The following is an 8523-nucleotide window of genomic DNA, read 5'->3' on the forward strand; positions in this document are numbered from 1 at the left end:
AGGTCATGATCCTGAAGTTCACGAGTTCAAGCCCCATGTTGGGCTCTGTGCTTACAGCTCAGAGCCTGGAGCCTGCTTCAGATTTTGTGTCTGCCTCTCTCTCTGTCTCTCCCCTGCTTATACTCTGTATCCTCTCTGTCTCTCAAAAATGAATAAAAACATTTAAAAATTCTTTTAATTTATTTTGTAAATAGTTTATTGTCAAGTTTGTTTCCATATAACACCCAGTGCTCATCCCCACAAAAAAAGGAAGTATGTCCTATTCATGGGTTGCCTTTAACTCTGTTGAGATTGTCCTTTGATGCATATAAGATTTTAATTTTGATGAACGCACCAACTCATACATTTTTCTTTTTGTTACTTGTGCTTTAGAGGTCATGTCTAAGAAATCATTGCCACATTCTATGTCTTGAAGCTTTTACTTTATATTTTCTTGTAAGAGTGATAGCTCTTCATGTAGGTCTTTGCTATGTTTTGAGGTAAATTTTTGTGCATGTTATAAGGTAAAGGTCCGTCCACCTGTAATGTGGATATCCAGTTTCCTCAATATTGGTGAAAAGGCTATTCTTGCCCTATTAGATGGTCCTAGCATTTGTCAAAAATCGTTTGGTCATGGATGTGAGATTTATTCCAGGGATCCGCATTCCATTTGTCTATATGTCTGTTTTGAGGCCAGTACCCCACTGTTTTAAGTACTATAGCTTTATAATATGTCTTGAAATCACAAAGTGTGAGACCTCCAACTTTTTTGTCAAGATTGTTTGGCTGTTCTGAAGCTTTTGAGGTGCTGTATGGATTTTAGGATGAAATGTTCTATTCTTCGGGGGAAAGCCATTTGGGATTTTGCTAGAGATTACATTGAATCTGTAAATTGCTTTGGGTAGAATTCACATCTTAGCGTCATTAAGTCTTCCAATCCATGAACAGGTGATTTCTTTCCATTTATTTGTGTCTTCTTTCGTTTATTTTAGCAATGCTTTTGTAGCTTTCAGTGCACAAATCCTCCGCCACCTTGGTTAAATTCATTCCTAAATTTTTATTCTTTTTGAAGCTATTGTAAATGGGATTGTCTTCTTCATTCTCCCTCTGGATTGTTTCTTGTTAGCGTATAGAAATGGAAGTGATTTTTGCGTATTGATTTTGTACTCCAACTTTGCTGAGTTTGTGTATTCGTTCTAACACTTTTTTTTTTTTAATGGAATTCCCTGGCTCTTAAACAAGCCAAAACCTTTCATGGCTTCCAAAGACAATAAAATCAGCATTTTGCTCTATAGATGCTAAAGGGCCATCTGGCAACTACCAGATAAAGTTAGCCAATATTATATTTAGGTTCAAATCAGTTGTGTTTTAATGTTATGCTTTCTAAATGGTTTAGAGGATTACATTGCAGGGGAAAAGAATTAAACATTATTTTTTCTGCACAGTTGGATGGGAACTATTTAAGAGTGTGAAAGATCCACAGCAGTGAGATTGTAGAGCTTTTGCCTAATTTGGTATTGTCATACTCATACATCGTTTCTATGCCTGAGTAGGGACAAATCTCCAGTAACCCCAACTGGAGATATAACTCAAGGGTTAATGTGACGCTAGGACAAGGTTGCTTACCTTGAAATACTTGGGCTAAAAGACAGGAATAATATTGAAAATATTTAAAGGTGGTGTGAGCTTCAAACCACTGGGAACCTTTCGACCAATAGGAGAGGCCATAAAGCACCAGCAAGTGTGCATCCAATCGACCTTGAAGGAAATGAGCGAGGGGCCTTGAAGGCAGAAATAAAGAAGCCCCACTACAGACAGACAGAGCAAACATTGAATATAAGAATGGTGGAAACTGGAACATACCCTGTGTTTTCAGCCTCCCCAACTTGGCTTTTCATAGTCACATTAAGCAGAGCAATGTCTTAACAGAGCCATGTGGCAAAAGGAATACACGGCTTCTTACACATTAATAACTGTCTTCCAAAGAGAGACGTGGGTATATTTTTATAAGATGGTCGTAATGTCAATCTAATGTTCTCTATGAATTTATTTCCATCCCAAGTCTCATTTGGTCTGTCCATATACTGTTCTGTGTCATCACTTCCCAATAACCTGGTGATTTCAGGCTTTCTTGGTCTCCGGTTTACATCCAGCTTTCCAGAGTTTCTTCTCGCCCATCTTCTCCCCAGGGGCATGTACTTTCCTAGCTACATGAAAATACTGTTAGAGGGGGGATATCGGGATCTTTCTCCTCCACTACCACACCAAAAAGGAGGCTTCCCAGATTTGTTTGACCTCCATCCCTTCTGGTATCTGGGGAGGTGTTCACGTTATCATCTGTCCCTGGTCCTCAGGAGTGTGAAGTCTTTGTCCCTTCTTCTTGCCCTGAACACCCAGCTTCATCAGGTCACAGCCACTTGTCTGAACTCCTTGCTGATGCACAAAGTTTCACTTGTCTTTTAATGAACATGTGAAGCCTCAGGAGGCTGTCCCAAACCCTGTCTCATGAACACACTGACCTTATGGAAAAAGATTTCTTCCTCCACATCCTGCCCTGTGCACCAGAAAGCAACATACACGTCTTCTCTGTGTTTGATCCCACCTGTGTGTAGGCATCCTGTAACCCATTGCTCTCCCTCCTGCCTTAAAAGTCTCCCCAGGGGAGTTGGGGGGGGGGGGTTACAGATCCTTCTCAAGTGCTCAGTAGTAACTGAGCTGTAGAGCATAAGAAAACGTGGACCCACATTGAGCACTGGAGTGTGACCCAAGAATCTGTGATGAGACTCAAGGTCTGAAATTCATCCCATTGTTTTCTGTATTTGCCTCTGAAGGCACAATGTGTTTAGAAGGACTTAGTTTCAAAATCTGTACTGCCAAAGGATCCTGGCTGCCTGTAGAATTATAAGAAATTCTCTTTTTTTTCTCTTTCTTTCATTCAACCTCTTAGTCCTTGACTCATGATAGCTTGAGAAAGTTTAGGTGTTCTGTAAAGCTGTCAGTAACCTAAGATGAGAAGAGTCTGGGAATGATGTAACCGTATCAGTGGACAAGTAACATAAGCAAGGTATATTTAAAAATAGAAAGAAAAAAGAGAAGAAGACTGGGGGAGGGGAGGGAAGACAGACTCACATTAAGGATGCTGAACAGAGGGCTCCCGCCCTCTGAGAAAGGGGCCATGAGAGGGTTCCAGAAGCAAAGACGGGCGTGGCAGGTTGGAGGGCTGGGGGGTGGGCGGCCAGGTTGAGGGAGGCGAAAGCAGACAGGAGGGGCAACACGGTGCAGAAGGACAGTCTCTACAGAGATTTTCAAACTGCATTTGATCAACTTCTTCAATCCAGTGAGGGATGAGAGAGATCGTAAAGGCACATACTTGTATTGTCAAATCTGAAGGGCAAGGCATTGGAAGGACCTTTTAATGGGGAGGGTAGCTGCCAGAGAAATATTGGATAATATTTCGTATTCCTTTCTGATTCATGACCCTGGGGTGATGGGGGAGACAGGGGCTAAGTGATGGAAAAACAGAGATGTTTCTTGAAGAGGCTGCTGAAAACAACAGCATGCTTGTTGTCCTACAAAAAAAAAAAAAAAATGAAGATAAAACACAGAGCTGTGTAGATATATACATATACCTTTTCTCAATAAGAAAATTTAAACCAGACAGACCATCGATTTGACCATGGTTGGAACTCCTTCTTTTTGTTCTTTATTGGGGCGCCTGGGTGGCTCAGTCGGTCAAGTGTTCAACTCTTGATCTCGGCTCAAGTCATGATCTCACAGTTGGGAATTCAAGTCCCACATGTGGCTTCATGCTTTCCCTTTGCCTCTCCCCTGCCTACTCTCTCCCTCTCAACGTAAAGAAATAAACTTTAACAACTCTTTTCCTTGTTTATAAAGACATTTCACAAAATGGTTTGCCAACTTTAATTTAATCATTGGCAAAGCCAGAGGGATTTCTTATACTGTTCCATGAATTTTGATCTCTGAATTGTGATATAGGTCACATGTTCCACTAGAATTTTCCAGAGACTGAGTGTGCGTTGGCCTGGAAGACATCATATATTTAAGGCATATGGGGGCAGGTTAGAGAATTCTGTGTCCCTTGTAAAGATGTTTCTAGAGATCACGGCCTAGAAAATAAAGTTCACAATTCTGCAGCCAGGCACCATTATTATTTTGGAAAGGTGGCATTGCACATATATTCTCACTTAATTTTCAATATTATAAATGACCTTTATTTGATTCCTAAAAAATGTCCTTTTTTAAAAAAAATTTTATTTGAGAGAGAGAGAGAGTGAGTGGGGAGAGGGATAGAGGGAACAAGAGAAACAATCTTAAGCAGGCTTCACGCTCAACACAGAGCCCATCGTGGGGCTCAGTCCCATGATGCTGGGACCATGACCTGAGCCCAAATGTAGAGCTGGATGCTCAACCAACTGAGCCCCTAAGAGTCCTCAGGAGGTAACTCTTTGTGGACAAGTACAAGCTACCGGCAACAAAATGAAATAGAGTGAGGACCATCTTGGGTCAATAATAACTGAGTTTCATATAGCAGGTATATTTCCATTTCTTACTTCTATTACCCCCTTTGACCTTCAAAATGATATAAACCAGTTTACTATCTACTTGCCCATTCTACAAATGATGAAGGTGAGGCTTAGAAGTCTTACCTACTTGGCCCAACATTCACTGCTGGAGTGTGAATCCACAGTGGATTCTGGAGCTGACGGGCCTAAATACCACTCTAAATGTGTAGGGCTTTCTCCATTTCATATGCTAGTTCTTTCTGAAATCAATGTTCTAAATATACCCTCAAGTAACTTCTGATCACATACATAGTATATTTACAGAATTCTCTTAATTTAGAATAATAATGAGGGGTGCTTGGGTGGCTCAGTCAGTTAAGTGCCCAACTCCTGGTTTCAGCTCAGTTCACAATCTCATGGTCTGTGGGATCCAGCCCCGTACCAGGCTCTGCACTGACAGCGTGGAGACTGCTTGGGGTTCTCTCTCTCTCTCTCTCTCTCTCTCTCTCTCTCCCTCTCTTTCTGCCCCTCCCCTACTACTCATATGTGGTCTCCTTCTCTCTCTCTCTCTCTCTCTCTCTCAAAATGGAATAATGAAATAAGAGACTGGCAATAGACATCAATGGAGTACTTTTTTTTTTTTTTGCAGAAATTGAACCTCTAAAGAAATATAAAGAAGAACAAGGTTAAAAACAACGTGAGATGAATAGATCATTTAATTAAGACCCTTTGTAAAGTGTATTTACAATTCATACATTTCCAGAATATTAATTTTCCCTAAATATAATCCATTTATAAAAGTGAGAAAATACTTCACACTCTGCAGTTATTGGTGCAGACAGATATGGGAGCCTTTTACATACTGCAATTAGGATTAGTCATTTTTGCTTTAACCTTATCTATTCAAAGGGTTTTGTACTTTGATGTTGTTCAAAAAATTTATTTGTGACAGAAATGATATTGAAAAGGTTGATAAAAATCCATTTTGACTCATGGAGTTTAAAACTACCATATATTCATGAACGGTAAAATGTATTGGCACTCAAAATAACATGTCTGAGAGAAAAATGGTGGCTGCCCACAAAATCAATCTCTGTGCGATCAATTGTTTTTACTATTATGATTTATTGAAAGCATGGTGTCCCAAACTCAATACCAACTTAGATTTAGTTTCTTTGAACTTACAAAAACAAAAGAAATTCAGCTAAATTTGAGGGGAAAAACCCAACTCTCTTCTACTTACCATATCGGAATGACCTAATGCAATTAAGTATCAAGTAGGATATTTACACCATGAGGTGCGTGTATATAAACAGAAGATGTTTTCTGTCAATGCTACATTTTAATGAGTATCTAGATTCACCATGCCATTTCACTGTTTTAAGGAATAGTTACTGTTTCTGGAAATGCTTTTGTTTTCAAAGTTCATATTTTTGTTTTTTTTTTTTTTTTTTTAAATTTTTTTTTCTAATGTTTTATTTATTTCTAAGAGAGAGAGAGAGAGACAGCGTGAGCAGGGGAGGGTCAGAGAGAGAGTGAGTCACAGAATGAAACAGGCTCCAGGCTCTGAGCAGGCAGTCAGCACAGAGCCCGACGCGGGGCTCGAACCCACGAACCGCGAGATCATGACCTAAGCGAAAGTCGGACGCTTAACCGACTAAGCCACCCAGGCGCCCCGTCAAAGTTCATATTTTTGATGGGTATTTTTAAAGAGTTAAGTTGACAATGTGAAATTTCATTGTGTGTTTTCCTTTGAAGCTTGAATATTATTCACTATGTGAGTTTTCTGTCTTTGGAGAATTCTTCACCTACACTGGGAGACTGTGAGTGTCTTAAGGGCAGAAGATTATTTTCTTTCCCTTTCTATGCCCTGAGCCTGTCACCATGGCTGGTTTATACTAGCAGCTCACTTAACTTTTGGCTAAGTAATTGATTCACACTTCCTAGAGAATGCCTTGTTATGTTGTACCTTGAAACATTAAATTTTGGTTATCTTTCATTAATGGCATGACAACTATATTCTTTAAGAATCATCCAACTTGTCATTTTTCAAAGTATTTTTAACGTTAGGATAACTACTGTTGTTTTTCCATAAGACAAGAAAGATCAGGCACGGTGATTTTTATTTTGACAGAGGAAATAACTAATTCCAGTTCAGGTAAAGGCGGGCATGGGCCACGTATTCAGGTTTCTGATGGCCCAGGGTCCCACACGCGCAGGGGAAACTAACCTGCAGTGCTGACCACGGAGCATTTGTGGGAGGTTATCAAATTCCGTGTCCTATATCAGTCTCACAGTAATTCTATCTGGGGTTCTTCATCCAAATTATACAAAAGAAGGGTGAGCCAAGACGCAAAGCCTCCTGTGGTGGCCATCAAAGTAAATTAATTATTGACATTGTAAAATTGTAAACTTCAGAGTAGGGGTTAAGAACAGACCAGGAGGAATTTCCTGAGCCAGTCCAACAGCACGCAGGTGGCGTTCGTGCGGTGACTCTTCTCCGCCTTCAATATGGTGTGTGTTTGTGCGGGTGACTGCGTGTGAGGGACAAGCAGGCGGTGGGGGTGGGGGGTGGGAGGGGTGCGGATTTGGGAATGAAATGGACAAAACAGTTCCGCAAACTGATATTAAGGGAATCCAGTGGCTTAACCAAAATACGGTATAACAAGGTTTCAACAGGAGTCAAGGACCAAGTGAGTGGGTGAGGTGTGTAGTAGTAGCTTTTCAGTGTCACCTACATAGCTTGGAGAGCAAAGTGGTGGGGGAAGGTCCCTGTAAGTGTTCATGAAGCCACTGGAAATGAACTCTAGAATTGAGGAGGTGTTTTTTTGCTTGTTCTATCCATGACAAGAGAACAATACAGGTGAGTAGATAACCATCTGAAGGAGTGAAAACCATGAAGTCCCTCATGGGATCCCCGAGACCAAGGTCGCTTAGCGGTCACAGATGGATACCCACAACTGTTAGATGGCAGGGACCAGGCCTTACACAGAGTATTAAACACCAGAATAGGCTATGAGCTAACAAGTGGGTAAAGTAATTTATTGGAATGATAGCTCCAAGAAACAACAACAATCAGGAAAACACTGAGCGTATAAACCCTGGACAGGTCAGGAAACAAAACAGCTCTAGGAATCCAGAGAGAAGGACGCAAAGAACGTGCCATCGGGCAGAACAGTGGGATAAATTGGGGACACACAGTTTTAGTCTCTGATGGTCTTCATTCTGGAGTTCAATGTCAGGGGCAGAAGGGCCAATCTCTTTCCAAGTCAAGGGGGAGGGCGGCTACAGTGGCTACTCTAACAGGATTGCATGGCACCGGGTGGAGATGATGCTCTGAAGGCAAACCAAATCACCCTAACGGAGAGAATGAGACCTGGATACATCAGGAAATAAAATGCAGTGACAACCATTAACACATCATTATCCCTAATATTGGCACAGTCTCTCTCCAAAGCTTGGAAAGAATCAAAGACCCCATCACAAACAGAACAAAAAGCAACAGCCGTTAATTGGCTAATCCTTGGCATTATAACGTCGATTTGGAAACCTACACTTAGATGATGAATCACACTAAATTTCCAGGGAACAATCAGAGAAAAACAGTCGAAGAGGCCTTTTTAAAAGGGATCTGTGCCACTGATTTCATAGTAGGCAACAGGACAGAGGCAGGACACAAATTCAGGGGATGATATTTTGCAGAAAGCACTTTTTGATCAGAAAGCAGTGAAGGACTTGCAGATTGCACTCATATGTATTAAAAGCTTGGAGGTTGCCACTCATGTCCTTGCAACAAGAAACAGCTGGGCAAACTGAGAATCGGTATCTTTTCTTGCGCATCAGGGAACTGCACAAGGCACAGAAGCTGCCGGAGCCATCACATGCTGGAACATTTAAGTGCAATTGTGAATTCCGACCGGTGGAAACTCCAACGATTCCCGGGCTGCGCGGATTCCCAGAACTGTCCATTGCACAGCTTCCCGGCTGGACTTCACTCTCATGGAGGCTCAGTCCGCGGGGG

This window comes from Hyaena hyaena, unplaced genomic scaffold (assembly GCF_003009895.1).
Source record: "Hyaena hyaena isolate Hyena2069 unplaced genomic scaffold, ASM300989v1 scaffold_545, whole genome shotgun sequence".
Lineage (NCBI taxonomy): Eukaryota > Metazoa > Chordata > Mammalia > Carnivora > Hyaenidae > Hyaena > Hyaena hyaena.